The following is an 18605-nucleotide window of genomic DNA, read 5'->3' as shown; positions in this document are numbered from 1 at the left end:
ATCCAGGTTCAATTTCCCAGTGGAAGACAGATAGATACCCATGGTGGCACATGCATCTGGAGATTATTTGCAGTGTCTGAAGACCTTGGCATGCCCATTCTCTCTGTCTGTCTTTCTCTCTCTCAAATAAATGAATAGAATATAAAAATATATTAGGCCACCTTGAGACTCCATAGTAAATTCCAGGTCAGCCTGGGCCAGAGTGAGACCCGACCTCGAAAAGCCAAAAAAGTAATTATATGTGTGTGTGAGTGTGTGTGTGTGTGTGTGTGTGTGTGTGTGTGTGTATGACTCATAAGGCAGTATAGTTCACAGTAAATGAACATCATTCTTAGTGAGGTGACCGAGGCCTAGAAAGCCAAGCGCCACATGGTCTCTCTCATATGTAGATCCTAGATACAACTGTTTGGACTTGTATATGAGTTGGAATAAAACTTTGTAGCAGAGGCCAGTAAGCTAGAAAGAGGCTATAAGGGAGGAAGGAAAGGGGAGGACTTAAGGGGCTAGTAGTGCAATATACAAGTAGAAGAACAGATTACTGGGGGTGAAAAGGTCTAACTGAGGTCAGGAGAAGGGATTGAGTAAAGGAAGGGTGGGGAAAGGGCTAATTAAAATCTAAGAGGGTATGAATAAGGCCTACAGAAACCCACTTTTTTGACAATGGTGCATCTAGAAGCCATAGATTGTTACTAAAAAATTTGCCAGGGATGGGATACCTTCCAGTGAGTTGTTGGCTAGGGAGGTCCCTGATGCCTCTGAAACATTACAGGCCATTGTCAAGGCTCTTGGTTTCCCACCAGGAATAGATGGTGAGACCCTATTGCTGAAGACTTGGGCTGCAAGGTCACTAAGAAATCCTGCTGGAGCTGAGCTGAAAATGTCCTCCCTGTAGACCAGCTGACAGAAAGCTGGAAAAAGCTATGCTGCATGCAGCTCCATGGGAGAGAGAGAATTCATCAGTGGAGATAAACAACAGTGGGCACTGCAAGCCTTTAATTTTGCCAGCCAGGTCAAATGAGCCAATGGGTACAACAGTGGCATGTCTGTTATGGGGGAAACCATCTGCTCTCTAATTGGACTGAAGGCCTGCTCCATGGGAGGGAATACATGCCTGTTACTGAACACCTATGATGGGGAAGTCAGAAGCCCTAGGGGTATAACGCCTGCTGTCTGGCTTACTGTATATATGATGCTCACCAAACTGCCCAGGAAAGCAAATGTCTTAATGGCCATACCCATATATTGTTGCTACTCTCATGTTTGGATAGAAAACTTCTCTTTTCAGATGGCAGTGACCTCTGAGATGACTCAGAAGGTACCATGATGCTGAGAAGTGACAGAGGAGTGCTCGGCACTGAAATATCTCTATCACACCTTCCAAGGCTCAGGGTCCATTGTGGAAGAGGTAGCAAGAAGAATGTCAGAGACAAAGGAAGGGTAGGACTCTTTACAACATTCTCCTCCAGACACAAAATGGCCTGGCACTACCTACACAAGACCATCCATAATAGGAGGAAAAAATCATGACATCAAAATAAAAGAGGGAATTATTGAGAGGGGGAGGGTATATGATGGAGAGTGGAGTTGTGAAGGGGAAAGTGAGGGGGAGGGAATTTTCATGATTCATTATCTATAATTATGTAAGTTGTAATAATAAAAAAGTTTTTTTAAAAAGGAATCACTTCTATTCAAATCATAAAGAAAAGAATGCCATAGTGGTTTGTTGTGGTGGTAGTTTTAACAGATAGGTCTTTGTGGAGAGCCCCTCGGGCCAAGCCCTACAGATGGCGCCTGAGGGAAGTTCTATGCTTGGGACAAACAAGTCCATATTTGGAGGAGTTTGCCATCTCTGCCGCTCATTGGTTTCTGATGCTCGTCTGGGCGTGGCCTGGAGTGATTGGGCGGAGTGAGTGCACTTATAAGGAAGCCCCGCCCGAGGCTCGGGGGAGATGAAGCTTGAAGTTGCCTGAATAAACTGCTGTAAGAAGAACTGGTGGTTTTGTCTTCCTTGCTGGTTGAGGCGGACACGACAAGTGGTGGCCCATATGGGGAACCCGACTCCCCCGCTGAAGAGTTCAGAACTTACAACAGTCAGGGGTGCGCTCAGGATAAGTCCCCGGTAAGTTGGGCTTACAACCCCAGGGTTTGGGGAAGGTCTTCAGGAAAATTAGAGGCTATTTAGGACTCCAGGGAGCAGGCGCTAGAAAGGTAAAATTGAAAATTAGAGGCTATTTAGGACACCAGGAAGCAGGCGCTAGAAAAGTAAAATTGAAACTATGGGTGCGTCATCATCGCATCCGATCTATTCAGCGTTGCAGGAACTGCTCAAATTAGAGGGGTTGGAATTGAGTAGAGCCACCCTGCAACGTTTCTTATAGGAATGTGATACAGCAGCCCCCTGGTTTGCCATGTCGGGAAACTTGACAGTGACCAGTTGGGAAAAACTAGGAAGAGATTTAGATTTTGCTAGAGAACATGGAACATTAAAACCAGGAGTAAAAGCAGTCTGGAAAATGGTTAGGAGCTGTCTTGAGGATGATAGGTGCTATGGCGCTTTAGAGGCAGGAAGACAAGCCTTAGATCAGTTAAGAGAGGAAAGATCTTTACAGTCTGAGAGAAGCGTCTCTTTCTCTAGTAGTTCCAGTGAAGATTCAGAAGAGGAAGCAGAGGGACTCGTGCAATAGCTCAAAAGGACTAGCCTTTACCCCTCCTTGGCTCCATTCCAAGAAAATTGGAAGCCTAATAAAGAGGAAGTAAAACCCCGGAAACTCCCACCAAATACTAAGTTAGGGTATAACAGCAATAGAAAGGGACAAGACATTGAAAGAATGTCTGCGGCACCCCCTGCTTATGGGCTGGAGCGTTCGAGCTCTTTCACTCAGCATGGCATAACAGCTGCCTTTACTGTGGCTCAGGTTGAAGCTTTGCAGAGACATTGCATGACGCCTGATGACTGGTCTAGGCTGGCCAAAGCTTGTCTTTCTCCCGGACAATATCTAGACTGGAGAGCATTCATGTTTGAGTTTGCAAATGCACAAGCAGCCGCCAATCAGGCTGCAGGGCATGCCCCTTGGGACAGGGATATGTTAATGGGGCAAGGCAGATTCGCCAATGCACAAACAGGATATCCTGAGGAGGTTTATGGACAGATAAATGGCATGACTATTAAGGCATGGAAGGCTTTGCCCAACAGGGGAGAAGTATCGGGTAATCTTACCAAGATTGTGCAAGGATCAACAGAACCTTTCTCAGACTTTGTCGCAAGGATGGTTGAAGCTGCAGGGAGGATCTTTGGTGACCCTGATAGTGCAATGCCTCTTATCCCATGAGTTAGTTTTTGAACAGTGCACCAAGGAATGTAGAACCGCCATCACCCCCTATAAACACAAAGGTATAGAAGCATGGATGAAGGTCTGCAGGGAACTGGGTGGGCCCCTTACTAATGCAGGATTTGCCGCTGCAGTAATGCAATTGCAAAAAAGAAAGAAGACAAATCCTCCCAGGGCCTGTTTTAGATGTGGGAAGCATAGACATTTGAAGAAAGATTGTGCAGCAAGAGGGGCTGAATCAGGAGGAGGTAGAAAGAGACAGCCAGGACTATGTCCTAGATGTAGAAAAGGTAATCATTGGGCTAATGAATGTAGATCAGTTAAAGATATTAATGGCCAGCCCCTCGTTTCTGGCTTTGGTGGAGCACGGCCAAAAAACGGGCAGTGGGGCCCTCGTCCTCAGGGCCCACAAATATATGGGGCAATGGACAATTCACAGCAGAAAGAGGAGTCCTGGCCAACACTGAGACACCCTCGGAACCAAGGAGAGCCACTGAGGGCTCTGCAGGATTGGACCTCCGCTCCACCACCAGACTCGTATTGACCCCTTAAATGGGAACACAATTAATTGAAACTGACTTTTCTGGCCCTTTACAAGAAAATACAGTGGGATTATTGATAGGGAGATCTTCATCGGCCTTACGAGGGCTGATAGTCCACCCGGGCATTATAGACCCTGACTATCAAGGGATAGTTAAAATAATGGTTTCCTCCCCCAGGGGAATAACGTCCATATCACCCAGAGACCGTGTGGCTCAATTAGTTCTTTTGGCCAGTCTACATGACCAATTTCCTGCTAGAAATAAACAACGGGGGAAACAGGGGTTTGGATCTTCTGGCACAGAGTTAACTTTCCTGTCTTTACAACTAGATCAGCACCCAGTGCAGGAACTTAAGGTAGATGAAAAAAGGATATTAGGATTGTTAGATACAGGGGCTGATCGTAGCATTATTGCAAAAAAGGACTGGCCATCAGGATGGCCAGTACAGTCTTCTAATCAGGTGTTATGAGGACTAGGCTTCGCAAAAACTCCTGATATCAGTTCTAGAACATTGAAATGGACTGATGCGGAGGGACATTCAGGTGAAATACAGCCTTATGTACTAGACTTGCCCATTTCTCTTTGGGGCAGGGACTTATTACAAAATTTAGGAATGAGACTTACAAATGAGTATTCTGCTGCTTCTCAACAAATGATACAAAATATGGGATATCATCCATCTTTTGGAATAGGCAAATATTTGCAGGGTCGGCGATCCCCTGTCCAACCAAGTGAAAGAAAGGGTAGAGCTGGAGTGGGTATTTCCTAGGGGCCACTGAGGAGGGAATTCCCATTACTTGGAAAACTGAGGATCCGGTGTGGGTTCCTCAGTGGCCCTTATCCTCGGAAAAATTGATGGCAGCCTATGAACTTGTCCAAGAGCAACTTTCTCTTGGACATATCCGACCTTCTGTTTCCCCCTGGAATACCCCAATATTTGTAATCAAAAAGAAATCTGGAAAGTGGAGGCTTTTACATGATCTAAGAGCTATCAATCAACAGATGCAAATTATGGGACCTATCCAAAGGGGCCTTCCCCTATTAACTACCTTGCCTCAAGGATGGTCGTTGATAGTGATAGATATCAAAGACTGTTTCTTCTCCATCCCGTTGAATGAGAAAGATGCTGAACGTTTTGCTTTCACCGTACCTTCCTGTAATCATGAACAACCCGACCAAAGATTCGAATGGGTAGTTTTGCCCCAAGGGATGGCTAATAGCCCAACTATGTGTCAACTTTATGTAGGAAGGGCTAAGAATACACAGCTAGCTAGAAAATCCAAGCATTAACTTAATCCAAGATGCAAAAACATATACATTATAACACAAGAAACACTAAAAAGCAAGACGATATAAATCCACCTAAAAGTATTAATGCATCAGAAATGTCCTCCAGTGAGAAAGAGTTAGAGGAAATGCCTGAGAAAGAGTTCAAAAGAATGATTATAAATATGTTCAAAGAGGTCAAAGAACACATGAAAACAATCAAAGAAGAAATCAAAGAGGAAATCAAAGGAATCAAAGAAGATTCAGGACACCAATTTAATGAAATAAAGAAGGCAATACAAGACATAAATAAGGAAAGAGAAATAATAAAGAAAAACCAGTCAGAATTACTAGCAATGAAGAACACAGTTAATGAAATAAAAAACTCTGTAGAAAATCTCACCAGTAGGATGGATGAGGGAGAGGACAGAATATCTAAGCTAGAAGACCAGGTGGCAGACCTAATACAATCCAACAAAGAAAAATACAAACTTATAGAAAAATATGAGTGGGAATTTCAAGATATTCGGGACACTATGAAAAGATCCAATATAAGAATTCAGGGCATAGTAGAAGGAGAAGAACTCCAATCCAAAGGCATAGTAGGCGTCTTCAACAAAATCATAGAAGAAAATTTCCCCCAAATTGGGAAAGAGGTGCCAGTGCAGATACAGGAAGCCTTTAGAACCCCAGCCAGACAAAACCCAGAAAGAACCTCCCCTCGCCATATTATAATCAAACTTCCAAACACACAAACCAAAGAAAAAATATTGAAAGCAGTTAGAGAGAAAAATCAAGTTACCTACAAAAGCAAGCCCATCAGGATTACAGCAGATTATTCAACACAAACTTTTAAAGCCAGAAGGGCTTGGAGTGATATATTCCAAGTTCTGAAAGATAACAACTGTCAACCAAGGTTACTTTATCCTGCAAAGTTATCCATTCAAATAGATGGAGAAATAAAGACATTCCATGACAAAAGCAGGTTAAAGGAGTATTTGAAGACAAAACCAGCTCTACAGAAAATACTTGATAGAATCCTCCATGCTGAAGAAAAGGAAAAGCACACATATAAGGAACCTAGAAAAAACAAGCAATACGCAAATACTAGTTAACAGAAGAGAGTACAGGTAGAACCAGATACACACACACAAAAAAAATGGCAAACATAAATACACACCTTTCAAAAATATCTCTTAATATCAATGGCCTCAATGCCCCAACGAAAAGACATAGATTTGCAGACTGGGTTAAAAAGCAGGATCCTACAATTTGTTGTCTCCAAGAAACTCACCTTTCTACAAAGGATAGACATTATCTTAGGGTGAAAGGTTGGAAGACGGTGTTTCAAGCAAATGGGCCTAGAAAACAAGCAGGGGTTGCTATCCTAATATCAGACAGGGTAGACTTTAGTCCGAAGTTAGTCAGGAAAGACAAGGAGGGTCACTTTATATTGATTAAGGGCACACTCCAACAGGAGGACATTACAATCCTAAACATATATGCACCTAACATGGGGGCTCCCAAATTCGTCAAACAAACACTATTAGAACTAAGGTCACAGATAACACCAAACACAGTGGTGGTGGGTGGCTTTAACACCCCACTCTCATCAATTGACAGGTCATCCCAGGAAAAAATAAACAGAGAGGCATCTGGACTAAATGAGGTCATAGAAGGAATGGACTTAACAGATATATACAGGACATTTCATCCAAAGGCTGCAGAATATACATTCTTTTCAGCAGCACATGGAACATTCTCTAAAATAGACCATATATTAGGACACAAAGCAAATCTTAACAAATTCAGGAAAATTGAAATAATTCCTTGCATTCTATCTGACCACAATGGAATTAAACTACAAATCAGTAGCAAGAAAGGCTATAGAGCATACACAAAATCATGGAAACTAAACAATACACTACTAAATGATGAGTGGGTCAATGAAGAAATCAAAAAGGAAATCAAAAAGTTTATAGAGTCAAATGATAATGAGAACACAACATACCAAAATCTCTGGGACACAATGAAGGCAGTTCTAAGAGGTAAATTTATAGCCTTAAGTGCCTATATTAAGAAATTAGAAAGGTCGCAAGTAAACGACCTAATGCTTAGCCTTAAAGCCTTGGAAAAAGAAGAACAAGGCAAACCAAAAATCGGTAGACGGGAAGAAATAATAAAGATTAGGGCAGAAATTAATGAAATAGAAACAAAAAGAACAATCCAAAGAATTAATGAAACAAAGAGTTGGTTCTTTGAAAGGATAAACAAGATTGATAAACCCTTAGCAAATCTGACCAAAAGAAAGAGAGAAGAGACACAAATTAATAAAATCAGAGATGAACAAGGTAACATCACAACAGATTCCAGAGAAATTCAAAAAATCATAGGGACATACTATAAAAGCATATACTCCACAAAGTATGAAAATCTGAAAGAAATGGATGATTTCCTTGATCTATATGACCTACCTAAATTAAATCAAAATGAGATTAATCACTTAAATAGACCTATAACAAACATGGAGATCCGAGCAGTTATCAATAATCTCCCAACTAAAAAAAGCCCAGGCCCGGATGGATTCACTGCTGAATTTTACCAGACTTTTAAGGAAGAGCTAACACCATTGCTTCTTAAGCTTTTCCAGGAAATAGAAAAAGAAGGAATCCTACCAAACTCCTTCTATGAGGCCAGCATCACCCTGATACCAAAACCAGGCAAAGATAGAACAAAAAAAGAAAATTACAGACCAATCTCCCTCATGAACATAGATGCAAAAATTCTCCACAAAATATTGGCAAACAGAATACAAGAGTATATCAAAAAGATCATTCACCCTGACCAAGTAGGCTTTATCCCAGAGATGCAGGGATGGTTCAACATACGCAAATCTATAAATGTAATACATTACATAAACGGGTTGAAGGACAAAAATCACATGATCATCTCATTAGACGCAGAGAAAGCATTTGACAAAATCGAACATCCCTTCATGATAAAAGTCCTACAGAGACTGGGAATAGAAGGAACATATCTCAATATAATAAAGGCTATTTATGACAAGCCTACAGCCAACATATTACTAAATGGGGAAAAACTGGAAGCTTTTCCACTAAAATCAGGAACAAGACAAGGGTGTCCACTGTCCCCACTTTTATTTAATATAGTTTTAGAAGTCTTAGCCATAGCAATAAGGCAAGAGACACACATAAAAGGGATACAAATTGGAAAGGAAGAAATCAAGTTATCATTATTTGCAGATTACATGATTCTATACATAAAGGACCCTAAAGACTCTACTAGCAAGCTGTTAGAGCTGATCAAAACCTACAGCACCCAGCTATAGCACTCCTAGGCATATATCCAAAGGACTCATCTCATTTCCTTAGAAGTACATGCTCAACCATGTTTATTGCTGCTCAATTTATAATAGCTGGGAAATGGAACCAGCCTAGATGTCCTTCAACAGATGAGTGGATAATGAAGATGTGGCACATTTATACAATGGAGTTCTACTCAGCGGTAAAGAAAAATGAAGTTATGAAATTTGCAGAAAAATGGATGGACCTGGAAAGTATTATACTAAGTGAGGTAACCCAGACCCAGAAAGCCAAGCGCCACATGTTCTCTCTCATATGTGGATCCTAGCTACAGATGATTGGGCTTCTGCGTGAGAATGAAAATACTTAGTAGCAGAGGCCAGTAAGTTAAAAAGGAGACATAAAGGGTAGAGAAAGGAATGGAGGAAGATACTTAATAGGTTGATATTGTATATATGTAATTACAATGATTGTAATGGGGGGGTAATATGATGGAGAATGGAATTTCAAATGGGAAAGTGTGGGGGTGGGGAGGGAGGGAATTACCATGGGATATATTTTATAATCATGGAAAATGTTAATAAAAATTAAAAAAAAAAAAAAAAAACCTACAGCAATGTAGCAGGATACAAAATAAATACACAGAAATCAGTAGCCTTCATATATGCTAACAACAAACACACAGAGGATGAAATCAGAGAATCACTCCCATTCACAATTGCATCAAAAAAAAACAAAGTACCTTGGAATAAACCTAACCAAGGAAGTAAAGAATCTTTACAATGAGAACTTTAAAACACTCAAGCGAGAAATTACAGAAGACACTAGAAAGTGAAGAAACATCCCTTGTTCCTGGATTGGAAGAATCAATATTGTGAAAATGGCAATCTTACCTAAAGCAATCTACACATTTAATGCAATCCCTATCAAAATTCCAAAGGCTTTCTTCATGGAAATAGAAAAAACAATCCAAAAATTCATTTGGAATCACAAAAAAACTCGAATATCTAAAATAATACTGAGCAACAAAAAAGAGGCTGGTGGTATCACCATCCCTGATTTTAACCTATACTACAGAGCCATAGTAACAAAAACAGCATGGTACTGGCACAAAAACAGACATGTAGATCAGTGGAACAGAATAGAGGACCCAGATGTAAGCCCAAGTAGCTATAGCCACCTGATATTCGATAAAAATGCCAAAAATACTCATTGGAGAAGAGACAGCCTCTTCAGCAAATGGTGTTTTGAAAACTGGATATATATCTGCAGAAGGATGAAAATAGATTCTTCTCTCTCGCCGTGCACAAGAATTAAGTCCAAATGGATTAAAGACCTTAACATCAGACCGGAAACTCTGAAACTGCTAGAGGAAAAAGTAGGGGAAACCCTTCAACATATTGGTATTGGCAAAGACTTTCTGAATACAACCCCAATTGCTCAGGCAATAAAACCACAGATTAACCACTGGGACCTAATGAAATTACAAAGATTTTGCACCGCAAAGGACACTGTGAAAAAAGCAAAGAGGCAACCTACAGAATGGGAAAAAGTCTTCGCCAGCTATATATCTGATAGAGGATTAATATCTAGGATATACAAAGAACTCAAAAAGTTAAATAATAAGGAATCAAACAAGCCAATCAAAAAATGGTCTATGGAGCTAAATAGAGAGTTCTCAAAGGAAGAAATATGAATGGCATATAAGCATCTAAAAAAATGTTCTACGTAACTAGTCATCAGGGAAATGCAGATTAAAACTACATTGAGATTCCATCTCACTCCTGTCAGATTGGCCACCATCATGAAAACAAATGATCATAAATGTTGGCGGGGATGTGGGAAAAAAGGAACCCTTCTGCACTGCTGGTGGGAATTCAATCTGGTCCAGCCATTGTGGAAAACAGTGTGGAGGTTCTTAAAATAGCTAGAGATTGATCTACCATATGACCCAGCTATAGCACTCCTAGGCATATATCCAAAGGACTCATCTCATTTCCTTAGAAGTACATGCTCAACCATGTTTATTGCTGCTCAATTTATAATAGCTGGGAAATGGGACCAGCCTAGATGTCCTTCAACAGATGAGTGGATAATGAAGATGTGGCACATTTATACAATGGAGTTCTACTCAGCGGTAAAGAAAAATGAAGTTATGAAATTGCAGAAAAATGGATGGACCTGGAAAGTATTATACTAAGTGAGGTAACCCAGGCCCAGAAAGCCAAGCGCCACATGTTCTCTCTCATATGTGGATCCTAGCTACAGATGATTGGGCTTCTGCGTGAGAATGAAAATACTTAGTAGCAGAGGCCAGTAAGTTGAAAAGGAGACAAAGAGTGGAGAAAGGAAGGGAGGAGGATACTTAATAGGTTGATATTGTATATATGTAATTACAATGATTGTAATGGGGAGGTAATATGATGGAGAATGGAATTTCAAATGGGAAAGTGTAGGGGTGGGGAGGGAGGAAATTACCATGGGATATATTTTATAATCATGAAAAATGTTAATAAAAATTAAAAAATAAATAAATAAAAATAAACAAAAAAATGATATAAATGAATCAATATGACTATGTGTGCTGCAGAGTGGTGTTTGAGGCAGAAGAAGGGACCCCACTATAATGAAGTCACCACAATCTTCTAACAGTATTTTTTCTTCCAGATAAGATAGTACAGTTGGTCTTCAGTATTAACTCTGAAGTCTGTGTATTAGGAATGTTTGGCCATCTTTTGTCAGGAGGACTTATATCTAAAGTTTTCTTTTTAGTCTTTGGAAGTGAGCAAAGCACATAGAAGACAAGTGTACCCTAGAGCTTTGAAAATTAAAATACTTGCTTAAGACCCAGGTGATTTCATATTGTGGCGGTTTCTTTTAAAATAATGTAGATTGTAGACTTAAATGAAAGATTACTTTAATTAATTTATATTTTAAATATTTTCATCTGTATCCAATATTTGTGACAGTTTCTGTGGAAAGCACTTCAAATTTTCATTTAATAAACTAAAATAATTTATCTTAATTTCTGTGGATTAAAAATAAGAAGTTTTGATCTTTGTCTTTCTGTAAATCTTTAAAACAATTAATATACTACAATGGTTATGACCATTTAAAGGTACTTTTAGGGCTGGACAGTTTGCTTAGTGGTTAAGGTATTTGCCTATGAAGTTTAAGGACCCATGTTTGATTCCACAGAACCCACGTAAGCCACATGCACATGGTGAGAGATACATCTGGAGTTTGTTTGCAGTCAGTAGAGGCCCTTGAATGCTCATTCTCTCCCTTTCTTTCTGTACTTTTTAGTTTGCAGACATTTAAATAAATAGAATAATTAACATATACTTTTGTACCTTTTAGAACTGTTGAAAATCTGCATAGATGAAACCACATCTCGGTTTCCCAGGACTCTCTCTAGCATCTCTCACACAGGACTTCACAATGGGACACCTTAATGTTATTTGGTGAGTGAATATTTTCAAAATAAGAGAGGGATAAAAATGCTGCATTCTGACTGCCCCATGCCTTAGTTACCACTGACTGGATAACATATATGATGAAATCTTTCTCCCTCTCTCTTTTCTTTCTATCTTTTTTGCTGTTGTTGTTGCTGTTTGTTTTTCAAGGTAGGGGCATATACCACCATGTGCTACTCTCTTCCTTTTCTCTATTGGAATTGGGGTACCTTTGAGAGGAACAGAACCTTTCTCAGCTCTTTGTTAAGCTGGAACTCAGGAGTTAGGGAGCCAGAAACTCAGTGACCACACAGAATGTCCTCTGAACCCATTGCCACTAGGTTCTTGTCTTATAAATTTTGTCAAATGGCATTTACAGAGCATGGAGGATTAAGTTTAGAAATATTTTATTATGGAACTTGTAGACATAGAGGTTAAGAGAACGGGAGAAGATGGAGTTCTTGCCCAATGTGTTTTCTAGGTGGGAAAAACCCACCTAGAGACTCAGATTGGGGTCTTTTATGGGAGTTTAGTGGGTGGGCACTGAACTGGTTAGTCCAATGCCATGTGTTTCGGTGCTGCCAGGTTTTCAGGGAACAGAGCAATCTCTTCATTTATTTATTCTCTTAGGAAAGTAAGGGCTAACGAAAGACCAGGGTTTCCCCTTACATTCACAAGGACTCTTTCAGGGGGACGGAGGTAAGGAAGACCCATATTGTCCCTCAAAGGCTCAAGGACGCTCCTCACCCTGACTTTCAGGGTCCTGTCACCCCTAACTGTCTAATTTCATTGTGTTTCATCTTGTTGTTGTTTCCAGGTAGGTCCTCACTCTAGCCCAGGCTGACGTGGAACTCACTTAGCAGCCCAGGCTTGACCTTTTCAAACTTAAAGTGATTCTCCTACCTCAGCCTTCTAAGGGCTGAAATTATAGGCATGAGCTATACTTCTGGCTTCTTTTCTTTCTTTCTTTCTTTTTTTTTTAAAGTAATCTTTTTTTTAAAAAATTTTTATTTATTTATTTGAGAGCGACAGACACAGAGAGAAAGGCAGATAGAGGGAGAGAGAGAGAATGGGTGCACCAGGGCTTCCAGCCTCTGCAAACGAACTCCAGACGCGTGCGCCCCCTTGTGCATCTGGCTAACGTGGGACCTGGGGAACCGAGCCTCGAACCGGGGTCCTTAGGCTTCACAGGCAAGCGCTTAACCGCTAAGCCATCTCTCCAGCCCCTGGCTTCTTTTCTTTTCTTTCCTTCCTCCCTCCTTCCCTTCTTTCTTTTTCTTTTATCCTACCTTCCTCCCTCCTCCTCTCCTCTACTTCCTTCTTTTCTTCTTTCTTCCCTCCCTGTTTTTCTTCCTTTCTTCCCTCCCTCCCTCCTTCCCTCTCTCCCTCCCTCCCTTCCTTCCTTCCCTGGTAAATGTTAGGATTATAGGTCTGAGCCGCTAGGCCTGGTGAAGGATTGTTAAATGCCAGGAATGAAGTATTAGAGATGGAGCTTGCATCAGGTTTAGGAAATACCTGGCCATTTCCTGAAACAAATGTAGCTGGTGGTATGCCTTTTTTAAGAAATAATTATCATTGTGGTCCTTAGGGGTAATGTTGGGGCAGACAGTTTTGCTTAATTATTTGATAAGAAGACAAGATGATTTAACTTTTTGTTTTTTTCTTTTTTTAACTTTTTATTGACAATTTCCATAAATATAGATAATATATCACAACCATAATTCTCGCCCAATACTCACTCCCATTTTCCCTCTCAAATCTCCCTTCTACTGCATCCCTTCTTTCCAGTTAGTCTTTTGTCTATTTTGATGCCATAATCTTTTTCCTCCTTTTCTGCAAGTCTTGTGTAGGTAGCACCAGCCACTGTGAGGTCATGAGTATTAAGGCCACTTTGTGTCTGGAAGATAGCTTTGTAACCAGTCCTCCCCTTCCTTTGGTTTTTACATTCCACAATGGTCCTGAGCATTGGAGCATGTGATAGAGATGCTACAGTGCTGAACATGCCACTGCCATTTCTCAGCACTTTGACCATTTTGAGTCATTCCAGGGGTCAGTGCCATCTGAAAAGAGAAGCTTCTCTAGCCAAAATTCAGAGTAGTATTAATATATGGACATAAATCTAAGTGTTTAGCAGGAAGTTTGATGAGAATAATATGTGTATTTAGCCACATAACAGTAATACTTTCCTCTTTAGCACTTATGACCTCCCAAGCCATAGGCTTTTGACTAGGTTTTCAGTACCAGGCATGAATTCCCTTCCTTTGAGTAGGCTTCAAATCCAATCAGAGAACAATTGGTTTCCTGCAAAACAGACATGTCACCATTGCACCAGTTGATACATTTGGCCTGGCTGTCCAGCTAAAAATCTTTCAGGGTCCACTGCTGGTTAAGACCGTTGATGACTTTTCTTCTCCCAAAGACTATGTGCTACATAGCTCTTTCCAGCATCCTGATAGTTAGGTAATAGGGAGGAGGCTTCCATCTCATCTCCAGCTTGATTTCTCAGAGACCTGAAACAAGCTTTTGAAGTCTTCAGCCATAGGGTCTTACCATCTAGTTCTGGTGGGCAAAACCAAGAGCCTTAGCAACAACAGGTAATGTTTGGGGTGCATTAGGGGACAAGGTGATTTTTAAAAAAGTATATGTGTATGTGTATGTATATATATGTGTATATATATACATATCCATACATATATATATATATATATATATATATATATATATATATATATACATATACATACATACACACACACACACACACACATACACACACACATATTAGTTTTTCGAGGTAGGGTCTCACACTGGTCCAGGCTGACCTGGAATTAACTATGTAGTCTCTGGGTGGCCTCGAACTCTCAGTGACCCTCCTACCTCTGCCTTCCAAGTGCTGGGATTAAAGGTGTATGCCACCATGCCTGGAATTAACTCTGTAGTCTCAGGGTGGCCTTGAACTCATCATGGTGATCCTCCTACCTCTGCCTCCCCGAGTGCTGGGATTAAAGGCATGCGCCACCACGCCCGGCTTTTATTTGGTTTTTCTTTTTTTCTTTTTTATTTTATTTTTATTTTTTTATTAGCATTTTCCATGATTATAAAAAAATATCCCAGGCTGGAGAGATGGCTTAGTGGTTAAGGCACTTGCCTGCAAAGCCAAAGGACCTCAGTTTGATTCTCCAGGACCCAAATGCACCAGAGGCATGCATCTGAACTTCGTTAGCAGTGGCTGGAAGCCCTGGTGCGCCCATACTCCCCCTCTCTCCCTTTCTCTCTCTACCTCTTTCCCTTTCTCAAATAAATAAATAAAAATGAATTAAAAAAAATATTCCATGGTAATTCCCTCCCCCCCACACTTTCCACTTTGAAATTCCATTCTCCATGATATTACCTCCCCATCGCAATCATTGTACTTACATATATATAATATCAGCCTATTAAGTACCCTCCTCCCTTCCTTTCTCTTCCTTATTTGGTTTTTCAAGGTAAGGTTTCATTCTAGCCCAGGCTGACCTGGAACTCACTATGTAGCCTTAGGGTGGCCTTGAACTTACTATGATCCTCCTACCTCTGCCTCTGAGTGCTGGGATTAAAGGTGTGTACCACCACACCCAGCTTTAAATTTATTTTTGTTTATTTATTTGAGAGCCACAGAGAGAGAGAGAAAGAGGCAGATAGAGAGAGGGAGAGAGAAAATGGGCATGCTAGGGCCTCCAGCCACTGCAAACGAATTCCAGATGCATGCACCCCCTTGTGCAGCTGGCTAACCTGGGTTGAAGGGGAATCAAGCCTCAAATCCGGGTCCTTAGGCTTCACAGACAAGTGCTTAACTGCTAAGCCATATCTCCAGCCCGATTTTTTTTAATTATTTTATTTATTTTTAAAAAGGGGGGACAGATAGAGAAATAGAGAATGGTCATGTCAGGGCTTCCAGCCACTACAAACAAACTCCAGGCATGCGCCACCTTATCCATCTGGCTTACATGGGTCCTGGGGAATTGAACCTGGGTCCTTTGACTTTACAGGCAAGTGCCTTAAGTGCTAAGCCATCCCCCCAGCCTTACAAAGTGATTATTACTAATTTATTTTTCCTTTGGTGGTGGCATATGTGGTACTGAAACAGAAATGAGCACAATAGTTTATAGTCAGTCAAGTCAGGGACAGAGACCCAACCAAGGAAAACAGATGTTGCCTTGCCTGTCCTGGCAGTACTAGAACCCACATCTGGTCCAGTGTCATCCAGCTTGGCTCAGATAACATTCTCTGGTGTTGGGCTCCTTCCCACTCAGGTAGTGCAGAGGGAAAAACCAGGCCTGCTGGTTCCTCCCTAGGGGTTGAGGGGGGATGATGAGCCTGGGATAACCGGAGAAAACCACACTGAGTCAAGAGTCCTTTAGAAGCAGGAACTCACTTTATTGTTACAGGTGGGTGTTTATATAATGTTGAGAAAGAAGGCGGAGACTTTAAGGTGGGGTGAGATCTAAGGGCCAATAGCATACCGCGACCTCTGAGATGATTGGTTCTAAGCGCTCAGGAGCAGGGACTCTAACTTCCTGTGCGGAAGTGGCAGGCCAGAGGCCTTTTGGCCCCCTGCTGAGTTCTAAGTGCCCAGGGGCAGGAATTCTAATTTCCTGTGTGGAAATAGCAGACCAGAGGCCATTTGCCCCCCTGCTGAGTCATAGCTGGGCAGAGGCAGTTAGGCTCAGGAAGTTCCACTAGGCCTCACCTCAGGGCCTCTCAAGGCCCAACACTCTGGCAGCAGCTTTGTGCTTCTGTAAGTGTAGTACAGCAAGCAGGCTGGCCCCTCCTCAGTCAGCCTCTTGAGTCCCATGTGAGCCATGTGACAAGACTCATTCTAGTTGGATGTTTAATTCATAAGTGAGCCCCAGGAGGGTTGTAAGCAATGATGCCACTTCCTCTTCTTAGACTATGATACTTCTATAAGTCATCTACCCTTTATGTATCATTGTCTAGAAGTTCAATAAACTTTTCTTAGTCTCTAAGTCTGTCTTTGCTGTCACTTCCCCCTTTCCCACATCACATTACTTTCTTTTACTACCTCAGAACCTTTTTGCTGTTGTTGTTTTGAGGTAGAGTTTCACCCTAGCCCAGGCTGGCCTGGAATTCATTATGTAGTCTCAGGGTGACCTCAAACTCACAGTGATCCACCTACCTCTGCCTTTCAAGTGCTAAGACTAAAGGCATGCACCACCACACCTGGATTTTACATGTATTTTGTTCTGGGATGGTTTCTTGCTTTGTTACATATATGATGTCCCTGATCTCTTATGTGAAGGAAATCTTTGACTTGGGCTCTCATGCTTTGCTTCGTGTGTGTGTGTGTGTGTGTGTGTTTGTGTATGCATGTGTATCCCAGGCTTTTCTCTAGGTGAGGGATACTGTAGCTGTGGGTAGTGGCTAATGTGGTCATCCAGAATCCACACTGTGGACCATGGCAGCGTTTTCCTGTACAGCTTCAAAAACTCTGGATAGGGATTTACAGGATCCAAAGGTCCAAAGATAAAATGAACAGGAATAGACACAGAGGCAGGTGCTCCCACCTAGCATCTTCTAAACTTCTTCCTCTGCTTGCTGCACTGTAAGAGACTGTCAATGACCAGGTTTCCATCATTTTTTGCAAGTCCCAGCCCACAAGTCCCACAGTTCACTCTCAGGTCAAGTGTGTGGTCCAAAGACTGGGATAAGACCTGAGAAAACACAAAGAAGTTCATCAGCCAGGTGAGGATGGGTGACAGCACACCTCCATCTTTGAGTAGCTTTTGGAAAAGAAGAGGGTCTCAGGAAAGATACCTCCATTTTACAGAGACTGTTTTGGTAAGCCGGACAGATCGATTCTGCTTGTACCTGTACAGCACCTCCTGAGCAACTATGTCTCTATAATCGTGAGACAATGGGTTGATCCTGTAATTCTGGAGCCCCAAGTGGGGCAAAAGTGCCTCCATGATGCTGGCCTGCTCATATATGAAATATTGGTGTAGTCTCAATTTGTTTCTAAAGCCAAAGCCCAAGAAATCAAGGGCAATTACATGATGAAACTTCAGGGTCAAACCTTCCCATGTCTTGTACCAATTGTAGCTAGATGTTCTCAGAACTTGCAACCACACCCACAGAGTCTTGATAGAAGATGTGCAGCCCTTGTAGGTGAAAAACTTGCCCAAGTCTTCCAGGAGTGCAGGGCAGGGGAGAGCTGAGGAGGTGGGATGTGCAGGTATGGAGCCAGTAAGGGCATAGCCAAGAGCCCCACCTGGACCCACCACTCCCTCATCCTGATTCAGGTAAGACCCGGGCTGTAGGACTAAGTGAAGTGGGTAACTGAGTGTACATGTGTTTCCCTCTCCTGCATCTTTATAGAATGTAATTCCTTTCTGAAACCAAAATCTTGTATCAGTATTATTGGTCAGCAGAGTATCTGCTGCCCTCCCTCTCTCAATCAGTCTCTCTTATTTTGATGTCATCATCTTATGGTCTTGTGTAGGTAGTGTCAGGCACTGTGAGGTGATGGATATCCAGGTGTCTGGAGGAACATATTGTAAGGAGTCCTTCCCTTCCTTTGGCTCTTAGATTCTTTCTGCCACCTTTTTTGCAATGGATCCTGAGCCTTGGAAGATGTGATAAGAGATATTTCAGTACTGAACACTACTCTGTCACTTCTTCTCAGCACCATGGTGT

At 41.6% G+C, this 18605-nt stretch overlaps 1 pseudogene; it reads right to left on the bottom strand.

The window, feature by feature from the left end:
• Positions 1–3658: 3658 nt before the first annotated feature.
• Positions 3659–18201, bottom strand: LOC101609087 (annotated as a pseudogene).
• Between the last annotated feature and the right edge of the window lie 404 nt (positions 18202–18605).

Source organism: Jaculus jaculus, chromosome 2, assembly GCF_020740685.1.
Source record: "Jaculus jaculus isolate mJacJac1 chromosome 2, mJacJac1.mat.Y.cur, whole genome shotgun sequence".
Classification (NCBI taxonomy): domain Eukaryota; kingdom Metazoa; phylum Chordata; class Mammalia; order Rodentia; family Dipodidae; genus Jaculus; species Jaculus jaculus.
This window is presented reverse-complemented; position numbering and strand designations above follow the sequence as displayed.